The sequence below is a fragment of the Lygodium microphyllum genome, chromosome 2 (genome assembly GCF_053477565.2).
Source record: "Lygodium microphyllum isolate KBCC chromosome 2, Lygodium_microphyllum_v1.1.10, whole genome shotgun sequence".
NCBI lineage: Eukaryota > Viridiplantae > Streptophyta > Polypodiopsida > Schizaeales > Lygodiaceae > Lygodium > Lygodium microphyllum.
Genome location: NC_141136.1, coordinates 25,576,166 through 25,585,717, shown reverse-complemented (window position 1 = coordinate 25,585,717; position 9,552 = coordinate 25,576,166).

Here is a 9,552-nt window from a genome sequence, read left to right as displayed (position 1 = left end):
GTATGTTGGATGTTGTATGAATTGAAAAGAGCATTGAATGCTGAATTTTGGAGCTGAAAATCAACTGCATTGACATGATTATTGGTTGTACATGAACAATACATGAGTTATATGACATTGGTTCTTGAAGACATGGCATGTATGAATGTCGGTATGATCATGACTTGGTCTCTATATATGTCGAAAAATGTATGCTATGATTTGGGCATCTTTTGAGCTTGGATTGCTCTTGTTTTGACCATGTATTGACTGATTGCTATCAGCTAGGAATATATTTGGCATTATACTTGCTATACATGTGCTATAGTGTGCCCCAAAGGTCATGTATGGACTCCCACATATAGTGGAAAATGTCTATGATGTTTTGGGGCATGTTTGACACATAAATATATCTTTTTTGACTGAGAAAAGACTACTGGTCGTTTGCTAGTTGTGCTGATTGCAGGCTGTATGTTTCTCTATTGTCAGTAAGATTGAATGTACACAGGGTATGCAACAACTACATGCTCTATGAACTGGTTGATGTACCTATATGCTGTGCCACTTGATTGTGGATGTATTCGACATGTTTGTGGGCTGAAATATTGCAATTTCAACAATGATTTTGTTGTAGAAAATTGTCATAAAAGTTGAAGGTTGAAATTGGTTGGTAAGACATATTGGTTTGTGGGGAGTTAGGCATTGATTAAAAACTATATGCTGCAATATGGCAAATGCTCATGGCACTGATAACATCACCCAAATTGTCGATGATAAGCTTGATAATAAGAACTTCACACTATAGAAGTTCAGGATGCAAAATTTTTTGATTGGCAGAGGATACTAGGATTTATGCACGGGGAATGAAGCTGAACCTGAATTATCTGAACGGAATCCAACATAAGATTAGTGAAGAGCTCGCCAAGAGTGGTCGAAAAGAGCTAGCAAAGTACTACATTGGTTCTCTTTGTGCATTTCTGATTCAATGGCTATGCAGATTACGAGTTGTTGTTCCCTGAAAGATGCTTGGGATACACATGAAAATTATGGTAATGTTACGCATGCAAGAAAGATACAACTTAAGTATCAATTTAATAATATGTCTAGAAATGGCACGAGAATTCAAGCATACATGACACAGATAAAGACCATAGCTGACTAGCTGGCTACTATTAGGTCTAGTGTTTTAGTGGATGATATGATTGCAGTGACATTGAATGGGCTTGGCAAGGAGTACAAAGCATTTGATACTTCTATTTCTATAAGAGTAGAACCCCTTGATTGGGATGAACTGCTTGCATTACTACTACATGAAGAAGTAAAGATTGGTCTTAACACAAGTTCCAATTTGTCTCAAGGCAAAGACATTGTTCTCTACTCTATCCAGCATGGTAGAGGTGGTAGAGGCCATGGTTCTTTTCGAGGTCGAGGAGACACTCAAAATACCTATGGATAGTAGCAACAGAATTCATGGAATAGCTCAAATATATAGGGCCAGTGAGGATCTGGCAGCTTTAGAGGTAGGGGTAGATCACCTAGAGGCAAAGGTGGTGGATCCTGGCAGTCAAATGAGTAGTTAACAAGGACAAAGATTGTCATTATTGTGGCAGATATGGGCATATTACCAACGATTGTCATAAGAAGCAAGCAGACATGAAAGCAAAAGGTAGAGAACATGAAAATTATGCATCTTCTAGTAGTGCTCAGGATGATTAGGGAGACTGGTTGTTTGCTATGCATCATGTATCAAAGAATGTGCCTAAGCAAGGCAAATATGAGAAATGGTACATAGATTCAGGGGCCTCTAATCATATGACACCCCATGGAGAATGGTATTATGAGTTGGTTGCAAGTTCTCATGGATATGTGTGCACTGAGGATGATACCCATCATGATATTCATCATATAGGTGTGGTCCCATTGCTTAGCCTAACGGCAAGAAAAAACATCTACATGATGTGCTTCATGTACCATAAATCACTAAAAATCTTTTGTCGGTTGGATAGATGGCAAAAACAAATCTGCAAGTCAGATTCAATAAGGATGGATGCTTTATCGAGGAATATGGTAATGGCTGCAAATTGATTGCTAAAGGTAGAAGGGATGGTAGAATGCTGACGTTGGATGCATCTATTCCAGAATTAAAGGCAGCCATGTTTGCCCATGATGATGGAGTTCTACGCGATGTTGAAATTTAGCATAAATGTATTGGCCATGTAAATGTTCAGAAGCTGAAATATGTGCAGCAAAAAGAGGTTGTACTTGGGTTACCTAAGTTCAAATACAACGATCTTGGACATGTATGCTCTGCTTGTCAGTTCAGGAAATAAGCTAGGTCTCCTTTTATGAGACATGCTAGGAATAGTTCTCGTCCATTACACTTAGTACACTCGGATGTATGGGGTTCGTCTCATAATGCTTATTTCAGTGGTGCTCGATATTATGTCTCTTTCATTGATGATTTTAACAAATACACCTGGTAACTTGTACATTATGAAACATAAAGATGAGGTGTTTGATGCTTTTAAAGACTTAAAAAAGCATGCTAAAAATGAAGTGGGCTGTTATATATCATGTTTAATATCAGATGGAGGCGAAGAATATGTATCTAGAGAGTTTGATAAGTATCTTGCCAAATATGGTATAAAAAGGCCGCTATACACCACAACAGAATGGTGTAGCAGAGAGGAAAAATCGTGTGCTTATGGAATTATCAAGGTCAATGCTTAATGAAAAGAGTTTGCCAAATTCTTATTGGGTTGAAGTAGTGGTTCCTACTGTTTATGTGCTGATGAATAGAACTCCTACAGTCGGGATTCATGATGTAATTGTATGGGCACAAGCCTAACATTAGGCATCTTAAAGTGTTTGGATGCATTGCATAAATGCATGTTCTTGATGAAAAGAGGAAGATTTTGGATCCAAAAGCTGTCAAGAGTGTTTTTTTGGGTTATGCACAAGACAAGAAGGCTTACAGATGTTATGTGGCATCCACTCATGAGACCTTGATCAATAGAGATGTAGTTTTTGATGAGATCGCTTCATGGTATGGTAATCCTACTGCAGTGGTTTCTAATGGATCAGCTAGCACTACTAATGCTGAAAAATCTTCTTCAGCAAGTACTTCTATAAGTGGTCCTACAAGTGATGCTTTATCTATAGTTAGATCCTTGGACAAGACGACTGCATAATCGTACTCCTACATCCCCACTGACACGGATATGTCAATGAGGTGGAGATTGGATAAAGGAAAGGAAAAGATGTTTGATGATGTGACTGGTCTACTTACAATAGGATATGAGTCACCTAGCAGTGACAGTTTGGATAGTGAGTTGGGAATATCTTTAGTTATGACTCCTGGTGTAAGGCATTGTAGGTATGTGCCGCCTCATGAGAGGCAAACTCAGAGTGAACCACAGTTAAGAAGGTCTGAAAGAGTCAAAAAACTAGTTGACAGGTTGACATATAGTGAATATTCAGCTGGTCATTATGCTTACACAACTAGAGTAACAGGTTTCAAAGAACCTACGAAGTTTGATGATGCAGTTGTAGATGAGAATTGGTGTGCTACCATGGATGAAGAATATGTAGCACTGGTTGAAAATGAAACATGGGATTTGGTCAAGTTGTCTAAAGACAAAGTAACCATTGACTGCAAATGGGTCTACAAAGTAAAATGCAAGTTAGATGGTTCATTAGAATGGTATAAAGCCACGTTGATTGCAAAGAGGTATGCACAGCAGTACGGTTTAGATTATGAAGAGACTTTCAGTCCAGTTGTTGCCAAGATGGCAACATTGAGAACGATCATTGCATTGGTAGTGTCTAAGGGTTGGAAATTATGGCAAATGGATGCTAAAAATACTTTTTTGAATGGTGAATTGCTTGAAGAAGTGTATATGGAGTAGTCTGAAGGCTATGTTCATCTTGATTTTCCGACATATGTATGTAAGCTAAAAAAAGCTTTGTATGGGCTAAAACAGGCATCGAGAGCATGGAATGCTCTGATGAGTAGTGATTTATAGCAACATGGATTTTAGATAGCTCATGTAGATCACAATCTATTCACGAAGAAGACATATCATGGTTATGTTTTTCTGGTGGTTTATGTAGATGATCTTATCATCATTAGAGATGATGATCAAGGGATTGCTAAAATTAAATCATTGCTACAGGCTGAATTTAAAGTTAAAGATCTTAGAGAGCTGAAGTATTTTCTTGGGATTGAAGTTATACCTACACCGTAGGGTATATGGATGTTGCAAAAACAATATACTCATGATATGTTGCAGAAGTATGGCATGATGGAGTGTAAAGCTATGGAGACACCCTTGGATCAAAATGTCAAGCTAGCAATTGATGTTGGGACTGAAATAGAGAATGTAACTATTGTAAAGGAAGATGGTGGGCATCTTGATCTACCTTACTATCACTCGTCCTAACTTGAGTTATGCAGTGGGACTAATCAGTCAATTCATGTAGAAGCCTCCTAAGCCACATCTAGATGCAGCTAGGAGGATTATGCGGTACATGAAGAGTATTGTGGATTATGGGCTGTTTTATGAGTATGGAAAATCCCTTGACTTGACATGTTACACTGATGCTGATTGGACTGGTTGTGCCTATGAGAGGAGGTCAACTAGTGGTTATGCATTTGGTTTGGGTAGTAGTATGATCAGCTAGAGTAGTAAGAAACAACCTACCGTTGCTTTGTCTAGCATGGAAGCAAAATACATGGGTGCAACATTAGCAGCATGTGAAGCAGTTTGGTTGATGAAACTGTTGAATGACTTGGGGATATAGCTGGAAAACAAATTCAGATTGCATCCCCAAGTCTATCATGCTAGATCCAAACATATCAAGGCTCATTACTATTTCATAAGAGAAATGGTACTTGTAGGGTAGATTGACTTGTTGCATGTGAAGACCAAAGACAACTAGTAGATATCTTTACCAAATCACTTGGTAAAGAGAAGTTTATCTACTTTAGACAACTACTTGGAGTTCAACAATTAGTTTGATCTTGAGGGGGAGTGTTGAGACTTCAAGCTCAACTACTCATATGTATGTGTGTGTGACTGACGTTACCTATAGCTATGTCTAGTTGTACTCATGTGTGGGACATTAAATAAGTCAGTGTTGACCTAATCACAATTAGTCATGGTTAGTGGTAACCTAGTTGTACTATCTCTTTCATGTTAGTAGAGATTTGAATAATGAAGATGAATGAGATGAGCTGACTGCTCACTTTTTGGCTCCACTCTATCTCTCTTATCTTTGAATAGTCTAGAACGTCGGAGGGTGAAGAATTGCAAGCTCTCATTCCCCAGAGATGGAGAGCTAATGTGGAGAGACATGAATTAATAAATTTAGGGGAAAAGATGGGGCGCAAAAAAAAGCGCCTCCCCCCATCTCAATAGTTTTTGGAGCTCTTAAGCTCTTTTAGTATTGTCAAAACCTTTAACCATCAAATTAACTAGTTCAAACTTGCAAGTTCATACTTGTCCACAGGTGGTTTCAAGCTTAATGAAGGGAAAAACGACCTCAAAATTGCGATTTGACTGGATGGGGGTGGCTTTCTAGCATTGAGATGTATCATCTTGGTCTCTATCATGTGCTTTTTGGCTTTTGGATCCAGTAGTTGCTTTATAATACCAAACCTTGCAGCCATTAAATGGGGGGGTCAAATGGATTCTGATCGACAAAAGGACACTTGCGTTGGATTTTTGGCATCAAAATGCATCTAGAAATACTCTAGCTCCTTGATCTATGGTCATTTTTTTTCACCAAAAATGCTTCTTTTATGGATCTCAGGCTACTTTTGCGCTTGAAATTTGATTTTAAAATTAGTTCTCATTCGTGACCATGGGATAGGGTGACTTAGCCCATCAAACCCACAAATTGATTTGCACAAACAAAAACCATAAAGAGCATCAAGTTGCTTCAAATAAAAATACACAATAGAGCACAAACTCGACCCCCTGACAAGATCAAAGCATGAAGTCCACGAGGGATAGGCCTAGTATAGTCTCCAGAGAAGCTAGTCACCAAGCAACTGCTCCAACACAAAAAGGCTAAAAAGAACTATCAAAGGAGTCATTCTAAGTGTTGGTCTGACTTAACTACTTGACCTTGGACAACTAGACTAGGAACTCCTACTAGGTCAGGACTCATATAGCCTGGTCTATTGAAAATCATATAGCTTGTCAATTTTACCACATTATTTTTCATTCAGTACATTAAACTCTGATATGTAAAAAAGGAAAGATTTGAGCATATTATGACCTAAGGAGAACATGGCATTGGTCTCAGGTCATGTCTCGGTACCCAAGAACCTACCAAGCTCTCATAAGGTGACATAAATCATTTTCTTCTTTCGCTCACTTCTATTTTTGCTCTAACCATCCTTGTTTTTTCAGCTAAATGCTACCCTAGAAAGACAAGGCATCATCTTCGGGTCTTGATTTCGTCCCTAAGAACCTACCAAGCTTCCCAAGGCAATGAACATATGCTCTTGAAAATTTTTTCTTCCATTATTTTTTTATTTTAAGGGTTAGAACCCCTTTTTACATACCTCAGTATCTTATATATTTTAGATATATTCATTGTTTGTTCTTTTTTTTTGGCAGGCTTCTCTAACTGACCCATAACTAACAAGGATTCCTAGAAATAGTTGCCTAGTAGGCTAGTAGAATAGGGTCACTAGAACTACTCTCAAAAATAGCTCTTAGAGTGCTCAACAATGTCTTCACAAGAGACATACAATTGCTCAAACCTCCCTAGGCACACGTACTCTAACCCTAGGACTTCATGCCTTGATTGCTGGTCCCTAAACAAAGAAAATACCCCACATACATATACACATATAGCATAAAGAGAAAGGACTCGTAAAGGAAGCGTATCACCTGGAATTGGCCACAAGAAGCTTTTGCATAGCAAGATGCTCTCTCCAGGTGCTTCCTTGAATCTATTTAATGTAATATTAAAACAAAAAAACATTAACTGCACCCACACCAAACAAACAAATGGCCCTCTTGGTCTAATGTAATTAGCCATTTCACTGCAAAATAAATGGCCCTCTTGGTCTAATAAAATATAACATCAAATTCAACATGATGGGACCTGAAATGGTCCAACACTGGCTATGGCACTAGCCAGACCTCATGCTTATAACATACAAACACACCCTCATGGCCTCGCGGACCAGGAGAGTTAATCTAATGCTAAAGGACAAACTGCCCTAAAGCCTAATCTATGCGTTTATAGTTTATAGTCCAACGTTTCCTTTTTCTGTAAACTTCTCAGAGGGAGAACCCATACATATTGGCCACCATCAATGCCACGATCACATACATGGAGGCAACCTCTCGGTAGAAACACCGCGGCCCCACTGCAGCTCTCCTACATCGCAGGGATTGGCCCCTTAATGCACTGCTCAACATAAAACATACGAACACAAAGTACTCTCTTTTATATTTCTCGTATTTCCAGGAGATATACCAAGTGTCCTTACTTAACAGTCCCTTAGGAAACCGACCCTCTATCCTACGGCAAAGAATAACCTTACGCTCTCAATCATGGGTCAAAGTCCTAAGAAAACAATTGCTATGCAGTCTAGGAGCTTTTCTATTGACACCATGAACTATGCATAGTGCATAATGTGAATGGTTTAGTGCACAAACAGAAGAGAATCAACATTGTGTATTGTGCGAAACCAATCTTTTCATGATTTCCATGCTAACATTTATGTAATGAGGAAAGACACCGAGCCTTACGCTCATCCTACCTTTCCCTTTATTTTAAAACAACGTCCTATAGGCATGATGCAACACATAAACTAGATTTTAGTTTACGTTTTGATGCTCAACCTTCCCTCTCACCCTGCCGTTTAATATTTTGCATTCGTTGATAGGTGAAAGGGTCATTTTATGTGTATTTCCTTACAAAGAAAGCGATAAACACGAACAGAAACATAGAAACGAGGGTAAACTGAGGCCAACCTCATGCTTTACCTTCATTATACACTGCACAAACACACATGTAATTTTTTGGAATTTTGCTTTTATCGTTTCCTAATTTTCTCCCATTTAAAACCCATTTTTTATCATTTTTTGATATATTTCCTCTATTTTATTCAATAAAAAATGACTAAAAATTAATATTGATTGTGGGCTGTGGCCCTTAGGTTCCTTGACAGTAAAATTTTAGGTTTTTGTAGGCATTATGTCTCATATTTCACATTTATTTTGCAAAAATCCCATTTTTACCCCTTAAACGCGTGTTTTTTGGATTTTATAACATTAATTACAGCCATATCACTTATGATTTTCTAATTTTCAGATTATAAACTATCGAAACTCATAGCAACCAACATCATAATGCATAATCAGCCCATGGGAATAATGTTTCCTCAATCAAATGGCATAAAAACTCATTTTTTCTTCATAAAAATTAAATTACCGCTTAGACTTCATGTTTCGGGATCTCGGTTTTGGTGTGGGACTGTGGGTCAACCCACATTCAATGTCCAACATCTTCACAATTAGCAATCTTCATGTCTACATCAACCCGGAAGCAATCCAGTCCCAACCGAATAAGCTTTCCTTCACCATTCTTCATTTTCCTCTTGCACACAAGAACAGCCCCTTAGGGGAGAGAGAGGGAGGAGAGAGAAAGAATAAATTTTCATCTCTTCATTCAGGCCACCATTGCTCGAGTGAAGACAAGCAATAAGATCAGCCCATAGAGAGAAGAACAGGGGTAACATCGGTTCCATGAGGTATATTCAGCCTGCAAATCATGATGAGAGAGGAGGAGGCGAAATTTGTGCCCTGCATGCTGCGCCATCTTCTTCTTCTCTCTCCACACTTTTTTTCATGCAATTTGGGTGGGGGGGTTAAAATGTCCCAAAGGGCACCCTCCCGTTGGACCATGTTGTGGCCACCCTTTCAAATCTTAATTGTTTGTTGGACTTTTCCTCGTTCGGCATCCAAATCGAGCTCTGAAAAATCCTGGGCATCCGGCTTGACATCCCGCATTGACTGGCAACTCCTGACAACCAGCACGATAGTCTGAATAGTTATCAAAAATCCACAAGTGTCGCTCGGGCGCCTTTTAAAAGTCGTCTTTCACTTGGCGCTTAAAATCGTCCTAGCTGGAGTTGCCGCCTTCGATGTTAAATATTTTTCCCCTAAATTCCAGATTTTTTGGTAAATTTTAGGCACATCTTGGGCTCAAAACTCTACTCTCATTGGCGACCATGGGATAGGGCGACTCAGCCCGTCGAATCCCACAACAGATTTGCACAAAACGACCAAAGGAAACATCAAACTAATACAAAAACAGATACATATTAAAACACAACACAATCTCACCCTACCCCCTGACAAAACCAAGGCATGAAATCCACAAGGAGTAGGCCGAGCATAATCTGATAGAAGGTCCAAAGCTAGTCACTAACCGACTGCTCCAACACGGCCAAACTAAAAAGAACTATCAAAGAGGTCACCCTAAGTGGTGGTCTGAACTACCTACATAACTAAGGACAACACAACCAGGAGCTCCTACTAGGCG